Genomic DNA, 19,161 nt, shown 5'->3' with positions numbered 1-19,161 from the left:
CGGCTCTAACTTGATTAACTGAATTTGATTTCAACGCAGTCATCAAATACTCAAAGCAGTCCAATCTCTCCCAACCCCCTTAAAAATCCATTAGTAGTCGCTACCTAACTGGACAGACTGTGAGAAATAGATATTCTCACGAAGTAAATAAACTAATGAATTAATGAAATAACAGCAGAACCGAGCAAACCTTCATATAACAGGTACTAATAGCTAAATATTTTTTATAGGCTAATATTCTTAAATACTTCTGAAATTAAAAACATTGAAAAACAAAACGAAAATTATTCAACTGTTTAATAATATCTGTGTTACTGCTTGTGATTTAAAGAGGAAAAACAGGTTCTCTCTATATTTCGGTATGTGACTCATTTAAAACAAAGATTTGTTGGATAAGAGCTTTACTGAACTGGACAAACTTGGAAAAGCTACAAGATACACATTGATGTAACCGTATAGGTGATCAATAATGAAAGCAAGTAAGCCAGTACAACAGAATCATTTGAGAAAACTACAAATGTTTAGTTTACGGATCATCTTGATTGTTTTTCTAATTCATAAAAATACAAACAAGCCTCTCAGCCTGACCCAGTGGTGTAAATTAATTTAATCTTTAGAGGGGAGAGAAAAATATTTTTAAAAATCAGCCTTGTTTGCAGTATTTACATGATAAATATCTGGGTTATAGGTCTGGTTTTTATTATCACAGTAACATATAATTTTCCTGTGAGACCACAAAACGAGGGACTAATCCCATATAAGAGACTGACCTTTTCCACAGTGGTTTTGGGTTTTCAGCCACCATAGGTGTTGTAAGGCATAGTAAAATTGGTGAAAGCAGGACAAGGCTCTGGGCCTTTCTTTATTAACCTGACTCAAATACACTATACAATCCTCCATGGCTTTAGAGATTCAGCTTTCTACCAAGACCTCATCAATCCTATCTCTCGCCAGCATTGATCGAGCCTCTCTGGACCTGCACAGGCCGATGAGCCTAAATAAGCACTCCATTACCGGAGGGCTTCTGACTGCAGAGTTGTTATGCCAAGATTAGTGGCAGCCAATCTGACCTGTCAACATTGATTTGCACGCTGGAATCACTTGAAGGCGGGAAAAAGAGAGAAATGGTGTTTGCAAATTAATTGAACATCCACCATATCCCCCCCCCCCCAACACACATTTCTTTCACTCTCCTTCTCCGTTTCCATCTGTCCCTCAAGCTCTCTCCCTCTCCACTCTCGTTCTCTTAGCAGGCAAATGGCTGATTGAGGAATCAATACCTTCTTTTCCCTTTTAGCCAGCAGAAACAGCCCCCTTATGGCACACAGAATGGACAGCTTCACAGCCAGTTAGTCTTAAGTAATAGATACATTGTACTCAGCCAGGCTGAAGAGACAGCTCATTTTGTCCCTCTCCCTTCATCCCTGGCCTGATTATACCTCTGACATACACCAAACACATTCCCTTCTTTCTCACGCTCTCTTTCCTCACTGGACACCAGTGAAATGGACAAACCTATTTCCGCCCTTAATACTTAACACAAGCGATTTCCCTCTGCTTAAGGGTTACAGGTTAATAAAACCCACACTCCACTCTGTTTGTTTCCCTGTGAAGTTTAGTAGCCGACCAACCAAGCTTGTAATTACAATATTACAGAGACTGGCCTCAGATCGGTATATAAATCTCCCCATCCAATTACAAGATGTAATAATTCTGCACTCAAGCTGGTAATGAGCTCTAATGCCAGTGCTGGAGCTAATCCCCATCGGATGCAGCACAGATCAGATGCTGGCTTTGTCATTAGACTGGCAGAAAATCATTATTTCATGTTCAAATAGAAAATGAGGTTGGTGGGGAAGTTAATTTCTCGCCGCTCTGTCAAGCATGGACAAGAATTTAATGATTTAATTACAGTTGTAAGCTCTTTGGATCAGACTTAAATTGAACTTGTTTTTTTTCCCCTCATCCTTTCATTTTTCCCTTATACAGCCATGGAAAAGTCCAGGCGAATCAAAGGTTTTGACATGAGTTCAAACTGAACAGGATGGCCTCGTCTTTTGGGAAAGAACATGAACACTATTGTACCTTGCTCAGAAGATTTATTAAATACCACCTCATTGCTATTTGTGTTGTATACAGAACTATGGTTCAAATTTATATTCATTTTTATATTTGCACTATTTATAGGACCACACATGTGGTCCATTTCATGACATTGATAAATGAATGTAGTGGAAAAAGCCAAATGGTCCAAATTTGATTAGTTTTATTTGATCATGTGGTTTGACAGACCAACACACAAAACTAGCCACTCATATTTGAAGACTTTTAACCTCTCAATGGTTTTATCCGTGGACAAAGTTGACTGTCAGCTGTCTCCCTTTCAGTGCGGGAATTAGGAAATCTTTTGTCTCCTCTGGTCTCATATAACCTGCCAGTATTTCTGCTATGTTGACATCTGTCCACAGCAGTCAGATAAGAATATGTAAGGGTGCATTTAAATATTCACAGCTTTCATATGTGTCACTCAAAATGACAGACCTCCCTTTCCCTGTTACATATTCACAAATGACCCCTTACGTCCCCTCCCCTATGAAAAGCTTGCGTAGAAAAAAGAGAGAAAGAATGCTATCTCTTTAGGGATATGGCAGATATGCTGCTTTAATGGCCAGTAAAAAGACCATATTTCCAGATTGTGGAAATTCCACCATTCCCTGTGCCACCATTATTCTGTCTATCTTCTAATGATTATTTACAAAATGCTGATACATATTGTTTACTCATAAGTGTGGATATGTGAAATATAAAGAAAGCCTGATGGTGAGTCAGTGTAAACTCGAAGAATCGAAAAAACAGCAGATTTAAAAAGTCATATTCCGCCAAAGTTGGTCAAAGTTTTTATTTGAATGAGCTTAATGAATTTGAATGAGTTCCCTCGCCATGTGTGTGTGTGCGTGCGTGTGTGTGTGTGTGTGTGTGTGTGTGTGTGTGTTTTAGAGAAAGTAAATGAACAAATTTGAGCGTGTTTTTTTTTAAAGGTTGTGTGTGAGTAAGTAAAGCTGTGTGAGTGTGTGTGTGTGTGTGTGCGCGCGCGCGCATTATGAGGATGTAGCAGGCTAGTGAGATGTGGTATGGTGTGCAGGTGGAGCGCCACATGATCCACTCCCACTCTTTTATGGCTCCTGTCTCTAAACGGTCAGGATAACCAGTTATACATTACATATAGTTTCTATCTGCAACGCATACTGACCAGGTTCCCTTTGTCAAGTGCATTCTTTTCCAGCCATTTTAATGTATTGTGTGAATATATTTTTAAACTGCAATTCACGATATATGAATCTTTGAATAGACCAGGAACATGCATTGTAATGTAAAACATGCTCAGGAGGAGAAAGGCAATTATAATCTTAAGAGAATGATTACAATCTGAAATGAATGTGCCCCCTTTTCGCACTCAGCCCTCTACCATGGTCACTTTTTTTTACGAGAGGAAAAATTAATCTCTTCCAATCTTTAGACAGGATAATCAGGTCTGTCCCTCACATCTGGTCTTCCTGTGGCTGTAGCTCTGAGTGAGTGAGAGAGAGAACGGCGTAATTAATGACTCTCACCCTTGGGCTGACACACCGCAGACAGTAATGGATTGGCTGCTATCAGGGCTGACCATCCGTTAGTTCGTGGGAAAATATCAGCATGCCGTACCTTGACGGGACTGAGTGAATCTTCATGAAATGAGCTTTGGAAGAGCAGCGCTGAGTGGACAGTGATTCGAGCTGTGTTGTGGTTAGTTAGTGAATGTCCTTTGATGGATTGACAAGAGAGCTACTTTGCCTAGAAGACAACTTACTTATGTTAACGTGAAGGTTTAATTTATCTCTAAAGCCTTAAAAAGTTATTACGTCCATTAAATCGAATGCAAACAATATACATTCTCTGTTCCTGCAAATTCTCATGAACAATCATGCAGTAGAGGGAGAGGGTAAACCATTAGCATAAATGCATTAGAATATGAATAAAACAGAGTTCAGTGTTCTCTTTTGCTGAGGATTAATATATATTCATACTGCATTTCTCAGATCAGGTTCACTACCCAACAATCCACAGCTATTAATATTTAAATGCTGTTTTTATTTAAAGTCAATACTGTGCACAGAGTGTTTATGCCAAAGTGATATTAAAGATCTCGATAAGTTTCTCCTGAGAGCTGCACTTGAGTGGCTGCATCCTGCCGGCTGTTGTGATCTGTGAAATCCAATTTAACACAAAGCAGCCTTATTTACAGAGAAACCCGAGATAAACATACCTGAATGACTTCTGTCCAGAAGCATTTAGCTCGAGAGCTTTGTTCTCCGGCTTTTTTTTCCCCCTCTAACTTTGTGATAAATTTATCTTTGGCTGAAACTTGACTTGTCATATAGACCGCAACCAGAACAATTTCTTCTTTTATTTCACAGAACTGTTATCACTGACTGTATTACATACCGGCTGATATCTGAATAGAGGCTAACGACTATTTCAATTTGTCTTTAAGATCTTCATCATAAAAAAGTATATCAAACACTGGGATCTTCAGTTGTAAAATGCATGACCTGGGAAGAAAAGGGGGGGAAATTACCTGTATTTCTTAACAGATGAATATATTAGCCATCTTCACTTTTCTCGCTGAGTGGACTGTGGACTGATTAGCACTAGCTGCTCTTTATGCTAAAGCAACAGAGGTGCTATAGACACTAACAGCCTCTATAAGAATCCCATTACTCCATATGGGCCGAACAGCCGAATCACCATAAACTGCCATAATTACCACATTACACTTCACTTTATTACCATCTCCCTCCAGACGCAGGTAGCACCAGCCATTGATATCCCCCCACCCCCCACCCCCAAACCATGCATTTACATACAAATTGAGGATTTTTATATTTATTTATTCGTATTAATCAGTCCCGTGGCGGGAATCAAGCACAGGCACTCCATCAGCGTTTAAATACATTTTGGTGACATTTCTCCCCTGCTTTAGTATGATAGCAGTGAGCAGGAGGATAATGTAGCCATGATTACTTTTTCCATTGAAAGGACAAACGCTTTCATTTTTCCTGTCATCTTGAATAAGTGTTAAAGAGGTTTTAGGGCCCTGGTTGTGTGCTCGGTATGCAGAGTGCGTGCAGCATGGTGATGGGCGTATTAAATAACTATTAGTGGCCAGACTCAGAGCCATTACCACATCGCTTCTCCTCTGAATATATCCCAACATTTAGAGCTTACTTTTCCCCCACTGTCCCACTCATATCTCTCTTTTTCCAGAATCGGACTAATGTATCTTTCCTTAAGCATCATGCATGGTCCATTTGCATAGTAAGGAAAGTGGATACCTGGTGATAGCAGACAAAAAGTTATTAGCGCTGACCTAAATTTCTCTTCTTTTAGCATTCATTTCTATTGGCACAGAACATCTTAGGCTGAATTATGTGCAGTCCATAAGTAACTGGACATTTTGTTCTCTTGGCTGTAGTTCAGCTCATAAAGAGTATGTGTAAAGACTATTAAATGCAGAATGTTAGCTTTAATTTGAGAGTATTTATGTCATCAGCCAAAGTGAGTCAGTTCCACTGGCAGACATGTTCATGCCACCATGTGTCACAGATTATGTGCAGTTCCATTTCTTCTACACACTTATTCTGTCTGTTGCTATAGTTTAAACTAATCTTCATTTCATCTCAAGCTCTACATGTTTTTTTAAAAAGCTGCAATATGCCTTAGATTTTGCTAAAGTGTATCAGTGTTTGGCATCTTTGATCTTTGTGTTGAGAGACAACAGACTGCAGATGCAAATGCTACTTCTAGAAATAGCCCTAGCCTTATTCATAGCTCTTTTTACTCTCATGAACTAATTATGCAATGACACACAGATTATAAACAAATAATTGAGGACTATTTTTTTCCAATTATTTTTGCTTGCTTGAAATTCAAAGCCACATTACTCTCCATTGAAACAGATGGACTAAGTATGAAACATGAAATAGTAGACTTATACTTAAGAACTGCTGCTCTGGTCATAAAGACCGATTATTCCTAGACTCTTATGTACAATATTTATACAGGTGCATCTAAAAAAAATATGTGAATATCGTGGAAAAGGTGATTTTTTTCCCCAGTAATTTAATTCAGAAAGTGGAACTTTCATATATTCTAGATTCATTACACATAAAGTGAAATGTTTTAAGCCTTTTTTTGTTTTAATATTGATGATTAAAGCTTACAGCTCATGGAAATGAGATACTGGAATAATCTAGTATTTTAAAAATATTCGAATAAAGAATTTATAATCCAGCAGTGTTGACTTGAGAAGAATTTTAATCAGCTAATTAATGCAAAACACCTTTTTACTTAAAACACTGTTTCTTGGTGGTCCAAAGTCCTCTTTTGAGATGAAAGTAAATTTTGCATTTCATTTGGAAATCAAGGTCCCGGAGTCTGGAGGAAGAGTGGAGAGGAACAGAATCCAAGTTGCTTGAAGTCGAGAGTCAATGCAACGTCTACCAGGAGATTTTAGAGCACTTCATGCTTTCATCTGCTGACAAGCTTTATGGAAATGCTGATTTCCTTTTCCAGCAGGACTTTGCACCTGCCCACAGTGACAAAACTATTTGTAACTGATTTTCTGACCATGGTATTACTGTGCTTGAGTGACCAGCCAACTTGCCTGACCCGAACCCCATAGAGAATCTATGAGAGACACCAGACCCAACAATACAGACGAGCTGAAGGCCGCTATCAAAGCAACCTGGGCTTCCAGAACACCTCAGCAGTGCCACAGGCTGATTGCCTCCATGCCATGCTGCATGTATTTCATTATGCAGTAATTCATGCAAAAGGATTAAAGCCCCGACCAAGTATTGAGTGCATAAATTAACATACTTTTCAGAAGGTCGACATTTCTGTATTATAAATTCTTTATTCTAATATTTTGAGATACTGGATTTTTGATTCCCATGAGCTGTAAGACATAATCATCAAGATTAAAACAAAAAAAAGCTTGCAATATTACACTCTATGTGTAATGAATATACAACTCCAATTCCAAAAAAGTTGGGATGCTGTATAAAATGTAAACAAAAACAGAATGCAAAGATTTGCAAATCTCATAAACCCATATGTTATTCACAATAGAACATAGAAAACATATCAAGTGTTTAAACTGAGTAAATGTACCAGAAAAAAATAAGGTAATTTTGAATTTGATGGCCTCAAAAAAGTTAGGATGCAGGCAACAAAAGGCTGGAAAAGTAAATGTTACTAAAAGGAAACAGCTGGAGGTTAATTAGAAACAGGTCAGTAACATGATTGGGTATAAAAAGAGTATCTTAGAGAGGCAGAGTCTCTCAGAAGTAAAGATGGGCAGAAATTCACCAATCTGCGAAAAACTGCACCTACAATTTCAGAATAATGTTCCTCAATGTTAAATTGTGAAGACTATGAATATCTCGTCATCTACAGTACATAATATCATCAAAAGTTTCAGAGAATCTGGAGAAATCTCTCAGGGACAAGGGTGAAAATCAGTTTTGCATGCCCGTGATCTTTGGGCCCTCAGGTGGCACTGCATTAAAAACAGTCATGATACTGCAATAGAAATCACTGCATGGGCTCAGAAACACCTCCAGAACTCATTGTCTGTGAACACAGTTCGCCGTGCCATCCACAAATGCTGGTTAAATCTCTATCATGCAAAGAAGAAGCCATATGTGAAAATGTTTCAGAAACGCTGCTGTTTTCTCTGGGCTAAAGCTCATTGTAAATGGACTGAGGCAAAGTGGAAAACTCTTCTGTGGTCAGACCCATTAAAATTTTTAATTCTTTTTGGAAACCATGGACGCCGCGTCCTCTAATCTAAGTCAGCGCTCAGTTAAAAAGCCTACATCTCTGATGGTATAAAGGTGCATTAGTGTCTATGGAATTGGCAGCTTGCACATCTGGAAAGGCAACATCAATGCTGAAAGGTATATATAGGTTTTAGAGCAACATATACTTCCATCCAGATTCCATCCCATCTTTACTTCTGAGAGACTCTGCCTCTCTATGTTTTACATTTATTAATTTAGCAGACGCTTTTATCCAAAGCGACTTACAAATGAGAAAATACAAGCCAAGCGATATATCAAGCAGAGAACATTAATTGAGTTCCAGAAGAAGCAAAGTGTGCAGAGTAGAGGCGTAAGTGTCAAAGTTTTTTTGGGGGGTTGGTTAGGTGGCAACTGACCTGTTATCAATTAACTTAATTAGTTGCAAAAAGTTCTTCCAGCTGTTTCTTTTTAGTAACACTTACTTTTCCAGCCTTTTGTTGCCCCGTCCCAACTTTTTTGAGACATTTTGCGGCCATCAAATTCAAAATTACCTTATTTTTTTCTTTAAATTGTACATTTACTCAGTTTAAACATTTGATATGTTTTCTACCGTGAATAACATATGGGTTTAAGAAATTTGCAAATCATTGCATTCTGTTTTTATTTACATTTATTTACATTTCACACAGCGTCCCAATTTTTTTTTTTTGGAATTGGGGTTATAGAATATATGAAAGTTCCACTTTTTTAATTAAATTATGGGAAAAAAATGAACTTTTCCACGATATGCTAATTTTTTGAGATGCACCTGTATTTACATTTATGGTATTTGCAAATAACGTGATCATACGGAACATCCTTTCAAAACATTTAGTACTGTTTGACTGGTATACAGTTGTGGCAGATTAATGATTTCTAATGCCACTGTCTGGTGTCTGGTTCCTCTCAAGGTGTATTTGCTCATGTTGTGCCAGAAATCATAGCCCATTTTTTGTATGTTTTTTAGGACTAAGGTGAGAAGAGGTGATGCATGACATGATATTAATATGGTTAATGTTATTTTTCCCTGACCACATATGCATGGTGATATAGTCAATAAAAAAACTAAGGCAAAAGTACTTTGTTTTTATAATGGATGATTCTGATGAATCATGCACAATGTGACCAGCATTTTGATTTCAGTAATCTCTACACAGTTCATGCAAAACACCTTCAAGTTGACGTTGGCCATTCTCTCATTCGAAATCAAACGTGCTTGATCACCGATCCAAAAGCAACACAACAAGTTATTTGATTACCCTAAGACTGCACTGTTTTGTGCTAATACAGTGTGCAAATTTATAGCATTTAAATAGATGAAGGATAATTATAATTGTGCCAGGCCTGATCCATGACCATCATTTTTAATACAAGATCTCTATTTCCAGATTACATTATCAAACTACTTTAGTGCACTATCAGAGCCTCTATCACTACACATTACCCATGCAACAATTCACAATATCCTGACAAAACCTCTACAGAGGAGAACAATTTGATCAAAGTATTCTTAAACCACTGGCATACAAACCTTCATATGATTCATCTAGCTTAAGTACAGAACTGCTGTCAGATTGTTGTGTGCTCAACGATTTCCCTTTATATCCAATGAAATATTACAAAATATGTTTAACACTAGCTACAACTAAAACCTAATAACCTTTACTTCACTTGGCTATGTGTTATCTGTGTTTGGGACGTTCAGAGGCTGTCATTTTTAACGTTAACTACAGCTGTGTGGGTACAAGGCTAAGACAGGATGTAGACAGACTCTCTCTCTCGTTAAAGTGGTAATACTTAGTGCAAACATCAGTGAGAGACAGAAAGCAATTATTTTCCCTACAGCATCCATCTTTTGTTGGTAAGGAAGGGGAGGAAGGAGGGATGAAGAAAGAGTAGAGAGAGCAGAATCAGAGTGAATGGGGAGGGTTAGAACATAGCTAGTTAAACACGCACACACTCCAGGAATGTGAGGCAGGCTTGTCAAAGTATCAATCCCAGGTGCTTTGGTCTGAGGGTCAACTGAGAACAGCACACCATGCTTGTGTGTTAAATAGATCATGAAGATGCTTCACAACTGACCGTTATTCTTTTCTCTCTATATAAGCTTTATGGTTGTGGCTTCCAAAATCAGCTGCCGTCCTGACAATACTGTAGCATTAAGCATTGATTATTGCTCTCACGTACAAACTGTGAATATTCTTAACAAACACTGAGGTAGCTGACAGTTGTTGTGATGCTACATACAGTACAGCAAAAGATCTCACTGCACCATTTAATGTGGCCACTGCAAAGGATAATCCTTTTTTTCCCCTTTCACGGCTTCACTGCTTCAGATCTGGCTATAGATATGACAAGGCGCATTAGTTCCACCAAGTGTTATCTTTGCCTTTACTGTCTCATGACCATGAGGCACAGCGTAGCAGCTATAGCTGTGTTATGGTGCTGAGGCCAAGGCTGGATGTTAGTCTGCTGAATACCTCAGACAGATCTAACACCTTCCACCTCAGTGAATTGTTATGGTCAGGCATTGGTCTACAGATCTCCACTCCTCCTCTAACAATCGCATTAGAGCTCTATAGCCGCTTCCCTGCTGCTCTGATTTCAGGACAGTATTCTCTTCCTAAATCCTGACTCTATCCCTTATCAGAGAAAGTACAGAACCTGATCACAGATCAGCATGGCAGGCCAAGTTCTACCACCATCCTTGTTTGTCGAGCCAACTGTGTGGAACCATACTTGTTCAGGGCCGAGGCAGCATAATCCTATTAACAGCTCCCCTTCTGAGCAAAGGAGAGGGGAATTTGAGGGCTGAAACGAAAGCCCAGCAGCAGCCAAAAGAGCAGCGAGAGGCCTACTCTGCTTGCCACTTAACTGGGTTTAGCTCCACCGCAATAGCTGTGTAATTTCAGTCTTTTCCTTGTTGTTGTTCACTTAAAATCAAATCACATACATGACTGATAGATCACAGAGAAAAGATGTAACAGCAAGAGAAATGGGAAGCAGATAGCCTCACTGAAACTACCTGCAACTGAAACTGCCAGTGTGCTGTCAACCTGGTGGAGTGATTATGTTTCAGAAAGTTCATGTACTCCATATGCTCGAGATGAGTGAAACAATAAGCGAATCACTCTCTATATCCTTATTTGAATCATAGTTCAATTGTATTGTTAAATTGGTTTGGCTATATCTGCTGTTATTGTGATGAATGTTTGCCCGTGTTCTTTCAGTGTAATTTGATTCAGTGTTATTATATGAAATGTGAGAGATAATTCTGCTGCTTCTGCCATTTAAACATGCAAATGATTGTGCTCCAGATTCCACAGAGTTATGTACAGCTTCTCTGTAGAGGTGCAGTAACCAAACCCTGGTCTTTGACTGAGAAGCTTTGTGTGACTCTGTTTATCTCCCTCCACTTAGTGTGTGAGAGGTAATCTTCAAAGGCGTCAGTTTAGCTCCAGTACAATGGCCCCTTAAGGAGATTGAGATTGTGCTGATCATTAAATATACTTCTATTCACCAGAGGCACATGCAACAATATCAGTATATTTAAGAGAAAACAGTTTTATTTTACTTATTTATTGGTTACAAAGTGCAGGCCAATTTTACAGGACAACACTCCACCTTGACAATGAATATGAAGTACGGATTCAAATAGATGTGGCCACAGCCATTTGAGATTTCTTGCATTGAATTTTCAATGGCACAGCAACATCCCAGTCATTTCCCATGCCTACTTACTGAGGCTGTGTCTCTTAGGACTCTGTTTATTATTCAAATCCTGCGAGGATTTGTTATTGCAGTTTTATTGCATTAGATATGAATGATGGAAAGCAGTGAAAGGCTGCGGTTGGACGGGAGAGGCTGTCACTGCTGCTGTGTAAATCTGGTTGACATATTTTTCACTCAGATCAAATTTCAATATTCAGGCTGTGGTGAATCAGATGCAAATTATGGATTTTTCATTTTTAGCACTCATGCGAGAGTACATCACTTCAAATCAACAGCCCTTATTGTCAGCTTTGCCGTCCCAGTCCCCATGACTCTGCTTCACATGAATCATATAACCATTACATATTTACTGCTCGGGATTATGAAGATATGAATGCAAATTTGGTCTAGTTATGTTTTTATTGTTTAATGCACGTTACTCTTAACAGACACCACATTTCATAGAGAAATTACTTCTTCTCTGTCTAGACAATACTCCTATTGCATGTTATTCATTGATTTCTTTTAGCAGTACATAGCTTGGATTAACTGCTCCTATTTGGCAGGAAAGAACCTGTAGGTCTGTGTTTGAGACACCAGCATACTTGGTTACACACCCATAAACAAATGTGAACACACACACCCACACACACACACATACACAACAACACATCCTGTTCCTCTACAGTCCCAGCGCAGACCTATCACGTCTGATTAGTGGGGTGTCAGCTTTGTGTTTTTGCCCTTAAGCTACAGCGCTTGTATGACAGCGATACCTCGTCCCCTATCGACTCGCTTTCTTTTCAAAAGCTCCCCTCCTCTGGTCAGCGTGGGCATGGAGGAGGCGAGTGCCTGCGCCGGCCTCTGATTCTGCCCTGTCTCGCCGGCGGCTGTGTGTGGAAATTGTGTTTAGGAGCACAGGTGCCCACACTAAGTGTGTATCAATGGCCTGTTAACCAGGGTGCTCAAATTGAAGTGGGAGGGTTGTAATTAGAGGCAGAGCTCTTTTGTTGCTGCTTGAAAGGCCAGCAGGAGGGGGGAGAGCAGCACAATGTGGAGGGTTGCTGAAGCTCTCTGAGCAGCATGGTGTTGTGGACTGGGTGGGAGATTATGAGCACTGTGAAGCGTGACTGGAGCAGAGTGGGAGAGGGGAGAGTTGGCCCTTGGTGGCCTCTCTATGGGCTCTCTGCTTACAGCCTCAGGCTAAAGCTCAGCCTCAATGATCTATACTTCTGATTACGCCACTCATACTGTCTGTTTTATGAGGCAGAGCAAAAGGTAAGAACATTAGAAACATTAAGAACTGGGTTTTGTTGGTGGTGTCTGGGTCATTGTGGTGTTCGGTGCCAAATTATGTGTGTAGTGGAATGACAGTGAAGCAGTTAAAGCTCTGAGTTAGTGATTGGAAGACTGAGTTTAAATCCTATGAATCCTAGAGAGCCACTGTTGCACCCTTGTGCAGAACCCTTAACCCTTTAAGTGCTCAAACTGTGAGATGTTTTGAATAAAAGCATATCTCAGATGAAGAAATTATAAGTTATACACTGTATAGGTAAAAATGCATTTGTGTATGTCTCTATGTCTCTGTTTGCTTTTTTACACCATCTATCATCCAGCTATCATTTGCCCTATCATTTCTTTTTTTGCTCCAGCATGTATATGCAGGGTGTGTGTGTTGTGTAGATAGCTCTCAGCTGTGCTGTACTAATCACTCTACATTTGACCTCAGGCTAAATCAGCAGGACGATCCATTCATCATCACTCCAGCTGGAGAGGGGTTGTGTGGCGCTACAGGACGCCCCAACATGTGACAGCTGAGGCCCCCAAACTGTGCTCCTCGTGTGTGTGGGTGGGGGCGGGGGGTGGGGGGCACATCAAGCCTGGTCAATTCACACACCTACACACACACCCCTACATGGGCTTTACTGTTCAGGACAACCCCAAAACCAATGCAGGCGTCTTATCTGACTGAGTGCAGAAGGGGAATCATTGTTTGATAACCCAAACCTCCCACACAAGAACCCCCCAGAGAGGGGGAGGGGACTACTTTTAAGAGGTTGGCTGTTTTAGTGCCAACCCACACAGGTTAAGGTCTGAACTCTTCCATTGGAGCCCAGTCCAAATGTGCACCCACTTGAACTGATGCCCATTAATGATCTCCAGAAAGAGATTTAACCTCATGCTGAGTCCTCCACCAACATTGCTTACACAAGACCCCCTGCAGCCTGAGTCTGACGTGGACACACACACAGAGGGTTCCTCTTTGGGGTGGTTCTCAGGATGTGTCCTGCTCTATTGGTTCACAGCCACCTACAGAAGGTCAGAGGGGCTTCATGGTACTCATTCTGGTTATATCCTGACCCACTACCACTGCTGCATCATCTGCTACAGCCATTAGCCTAATGGCTACAGAAGGGCCATGGAGTGTGACTAATTTTGTGCTACCATTCATCTCTGTAGGTGATAATGACTGTTTAAGCCCATATGTTTACTATTCTATGCATTTGTTTTTAAATAAACAGAAATAAGTGGCATTAAAATATGACGTTGGGTGGATTCATACAGGCTATTTCATGTATTTAGGAAAATTCAAGGTTAGTTAAGGGTAATGTGGTATTTTGACCTTTTACCTTCTGCCCCACACTGAGGTATGAAGATAAACACATCTGTGATTTTTTCACTAGCAGCAAAACCTTCCTCCTGGCATTCTTTACCAATCATTAAAACTGTCTGTCTGTTCTGCTCTATAAACTAGAGATTAGTTACAGCATTCAAACACGTGAAAATGCTGAGATCTTTATATGCAGAACCATGTCTGTTTTTAACATGATCCTTCACTGATAAATGGCAGAAAACACACCAGGCGGTACTCTTTTTATGATTTATGCATCAACTCTAAAGTTGCTGTATATATGCTTATTGTCTGAAATGCTCATGATTAGTTTGCATATTGCTCAGTCTTAAATGGTCTTAAAAGCTCTATAGGAGAAATGTTCTTGCCCTTTTCTGCTTATTATGAAGGGAAATGACCGTTCTTTCCCCCATTCATATGCATCTGCCACCGTCAAAAAAAAAAAAAAAAAAAAAAAAAAAAAAGCCCATGCAAACTTTACATTTTCTCCATGGAAAAGAGAATCCTTTTAGGTCAGTGGAAAGCTTCAGACTTTTTTTCTGTGCATGTCACCCATTGAAGTGCCTCTGAAGTGGAAGGGTCCATTCAGTTGTTTAGTAATGCCTTTTGAAGTCGCTTTTCAGGTCATTAGCTCATTTCCCATTCAGCCAGATTCTTCATGACAGCCATTTTAGCTCAACAATGACCGTTAATGAGTTAACGCTTCTGTTGCATTCTCTGTTTTCATACAAGCTGGCCTGTGAGGCCCATGGGCTGGCTCTCCATTGGCTGCCTGTCTTTTATTGGGTATCATAACAACTCCCAGCTGTGGGAGGGGATGCTGAGGTTTGAAGTTAACACAGTCTGAGAGGGGTCATGCCAAAGTTGAGAGGTCAATGCATTGTTGTGCTGCCACTGAGAAGTGTATTTAGGAGCCTGTAAACAGTGCTCATCTCATTTGGCCTAAGTTGCCTTCCCTGCTAGCCTTTTGTGTATGCTTATTCAAGTAGCCAATTACACCCAGAGCTTCTCAATAGGGTTAATTTTTAGTCCGCTTTGTGCTTCTTGTGTATCAAGTGCTCCTTGATAGGCGAAAGCGCTCTGTAATTGATGATCATTAAGGGCTGTAAAGCTGTTTGGGCTTTGGAGGGTGATTTGTGAATGAAGACAGATGCAGTGCTATAACGGCACTTCTCTGGAGACCATTGTCAAAGTGAGAATGAAATGGGAACTAAGCGATTTGACTGGCACTGTGGTGCTGACCTTCAGCTAACTGAGATTAAGTAATGCTAGGATAATGAACCAAGAGACACGAGCTCTCACACATCCACTGATTTCCTTAAAACAAAGCACTTTTGAATATACATATATAACAAAATCCACAACTGTCGATTTTTTCAAAAGTATGAGCCAAATGTAAACAGGAAATACAAAGATTATTTTCCTTTTTGTTGTCCAGGTCATTGTGTGGTAAAGCTACGCCACACTTGGGCACAAAAAAGTGAGGAAAAACAAAAGAAAACAATCAGCTGCAGCACTGTTGGCCCTGTCAGTCAAGTATGCTTTAATCTTAATGGAATCAGGCTTATAAGAGAGGAAGACACTGAAAGATCACTACAGCCAGGGAGGCCTGGAAAGACTCCTCTTCATCCTATCTGTCCTCTATCCACTCATCTGTCTATCAAAGCTTCACTCTCTTCCCATGTTCACACTCTTCTCCTCTCCCAAAAGCACCTCTATTTTTCTTTTCCTTTCCTTTCCTTTCTGTATCAGTCTCTCTCCAGGAGAGAGGCCCACAGAGAATCTGATCTCTCTCTCTGGGAAACTGCAAGGTTTGGTTTTCTGCCTTATCGTCTGATTCACTCCCACTTCCTTACTGCCTCAAATATTTGCAGAGCCAACATGCCATTTAGCATGTGTGTAATTGACGCAGTGATTGTTGCCACTACAGGAGAACACACATCAGTGCAATTTGCAGGTGATGTCCTGGCATGCGTTTGCTTCACAGAGGTGTATAGCTCTCTGTCTTTTTCTCTGTGAGGTTGAAACGAAGATACCGGCGCCGTGGGCTCTGCACCTGGTTGAGTTGAAAAACGACAGCAACGGTAAAAGAAATAGTGACAAAGGACTAACCTCTGGTCCATGTGGAGCAACACGTATAAATTACTGACAAATCCTGGATGGGTAGTCAGACCCAGGATTCCCCTCTTTTATCTGTTTTTTTATTATTATTTTTTTTTTTACCAACCCTTTAAGAAATCGATGAAATGCACCACAGGTAGCTATCACATCATCTGAGCACATTAATCAAAAGCAGTGTTATCAGTGTAGTTGCAGCTTTATTATGTAGATCTGATTAATGCCACTGATAAAAGAGAGAGGGATTAATCAGGGATCAGCTCTGACTGATAGAGTTTTCATTAGAGGGAAACATTACATGTGTTTTAGTTGATTTTTAGGAGTCAGAGAGCATGTGGGTCTCACTTACAACATTGGTAGCAAAGTGTTTTTGCCCACTAGGCTCAAATTTAATCAGAGCAATGAGGTAAACTCGGTTCAAATCTGTAATGTGTACTTTCTCTGTGATGCCACAGACTGGGTGAACCTCATGCTGCTGTCAAAGTGTGTGCCATTTGAGAGTCCAAACAAAATGCTTTGTTGGCTACTTGCTGGACAGCTTTACTCTGTAATCAGCTAGTACACGGGGAATCTGTTTTTAATTACCCTTTGCGTACATTGTCTTTCTCGTGCACTCAAAAACACACCTGCAAATCTAGGGCAACCCTCCCCCTTCACAATAACTTCCACATCACTCTTTCGGACTGATTTACCTGTAAGTGTACGACAGTGTTGTATTATATTGTTGTACTGTGACTCAGTAGTTTGAAGTCACACTAAAAAGTTTTGATCAATCATTAAGCTTATATAAATAGATTGTACAGGTTGTACAGTGAACGAATAGGGAAAACATGTTAATAACTTATCAGCTGCTTTGTGTGTTGGAATGAAATTTTTGACTATACACAAACAACCTAGATGAACATATAGTTCATATATTACATCAATAGTAGTATTATGAGTCAACTTTTTCTTGGTGTAAACCCATGTTCTCCTTATTGCACACACAGAACATCTCACTGCTACCTCAAATTTAAAAGGGAAAACATTTGGCTTTTTATAACTTATCTAATGACAAACTGGGTGTGACTCATTCAAGGTTGTCCCAATGATCTGAAGGGGCCCAAGTAAAACTCTACTGTAATTATCCATACAAAGGCCAAGCCTAATTGTCCTAAAGTAATCCAATGGCCACTGAGAGAAAAGTATCCTTTCTCCAGGCTGAGGTGATCAATCTTTGTGGTGTCCCAGGAGCACAAAGAAAGTTCAGGCAGGTTAAGCCATGATATATAGTCATGTATTGTATTCTTCTCTGCAGACAAGCGACACAAAGAAAAAGTTAACCTGGATGACTCCATTGTTGCTGTTGACTCACATCCGAGGAGAATTTAGTAATAAAAACAGGTCCTTTGTGATTCATGATAGCTGCGAAGGAAACAAAATGCGAGTGGCTGTTCAGACTGACTTAAAGTGATTAAGCATAATTTATTTAATCTAATCTAATCTAAAATTCTAAACAGTGTTTCAAGCCATTTCGGTGAAGTTGATTAATTTCCGCACCTGTTGACTGCGTGTGTGTCCACAGAAGTTTCCATTAAAATCCACAAAGAGCTCTTCTCTGCTTGACCATGCAGTTAGCCAGAGGTGACAGCAATATTTGATTTTAATCTTAACATAAACAAACATTCCTTTAGCTCAGAGCAGGTGTGAGGGGCTGATGTAACTGATGGAGAATTGGGGTGACAGATGCTTGACCTTTCTGCATTCTCTCTGCTTAGCGAGGAGCCCCGTAGCCTATGGCTGCATTTCGGGGCGAGGTCTATAGAGAGTAATGCATGAGTCGAGGTGGTCCCAGAAGAGACAGACAGAGTCAAGCCACAAGAAATGGTGATAACATTAAACTATGGATTTAGGACAATAGCAAACTACCAATATAAATAAAGAACATGAAAACATGATGGGGATATAATCAACTACCGGAGAACCAAATTTAGTGTTACCACACCAAAGATGATTATGTTTAAATAATAGCACATTCATCTTATACCAAGCAATTTGTCATCGGTAACATTTTTTATTTATTAAAAAAATTACGCAACATATCTTTTATCCAATTATAGTACATTTGATTTTGTGGAACTTCTGAGATACTAGTTTCGGTTATCACTTATGTTATAGCAGCTATTAACAAGCATTTCCGTTCCAGCCTCTTTTTTTTATTGCCCTTAAAGTTAATAAGGCAAAAAAGCAGCTTGTCATGTTATCAAGGAACTTCAAAGTGCAAACTCCTTAGTCCTGAAGACTCCCCCATTTCAAAAAACTTAAATTTACAGCTTTACCTCTGACTTTATCCAAATTATAGTCAGTCTGTTTCTTCCACCCATCTTTATATCGTTACATTCTATTTTTATACTTTTTTAAAAATACATTTCCTTTTTCTAACTGTATACAAGTAAATTCTGGTCTATGTAAATTCTATTTTATGTCACGGACAGTTGTGAAAAAAGAATTTCACTACACGTCGTACTGTGTGTGTGTGTGTGTGTGTGTCTGTGTGTGTGTGTGTCTGTGTGTGTGACAAATAAAATTTGAAATGACACATACTAGTTGCTATGGAAAACAGTTTCATTTAAGAAATAAGACATTACATTTTATTCATTGTCCTCTAACTGAACCATCTACAGTGACCTAGGATTAGAGCACATCTTGACTCCACATTGCCTAAATTAGACTGTCACCAGTGTGTTTGTTTTGTGGACAGCACTGGGAATGTCACACCCTGGCAGAAATGACTGTCTAAAAATTAATGACAAAAGCCGCTAATATTACACTGTCAAA

Source organism: Ictalurus furcatus, chromosome 14 (genome assembly GCF_023375685.1).
Source record: "Ictalurus furcatus strain D&B chromosome 14, Billie_1.0, whole genome shotgun sequence".
NCBI classification, from domain to species: Eukaryota; Metazoa; Chordata; class Actinopteri; order Siluriformes; family Ictaluridae; genus Ictalurus; species Ictalurus furcatus.
Note: the sequence above shows the minus strand (reverse complement) of the source record.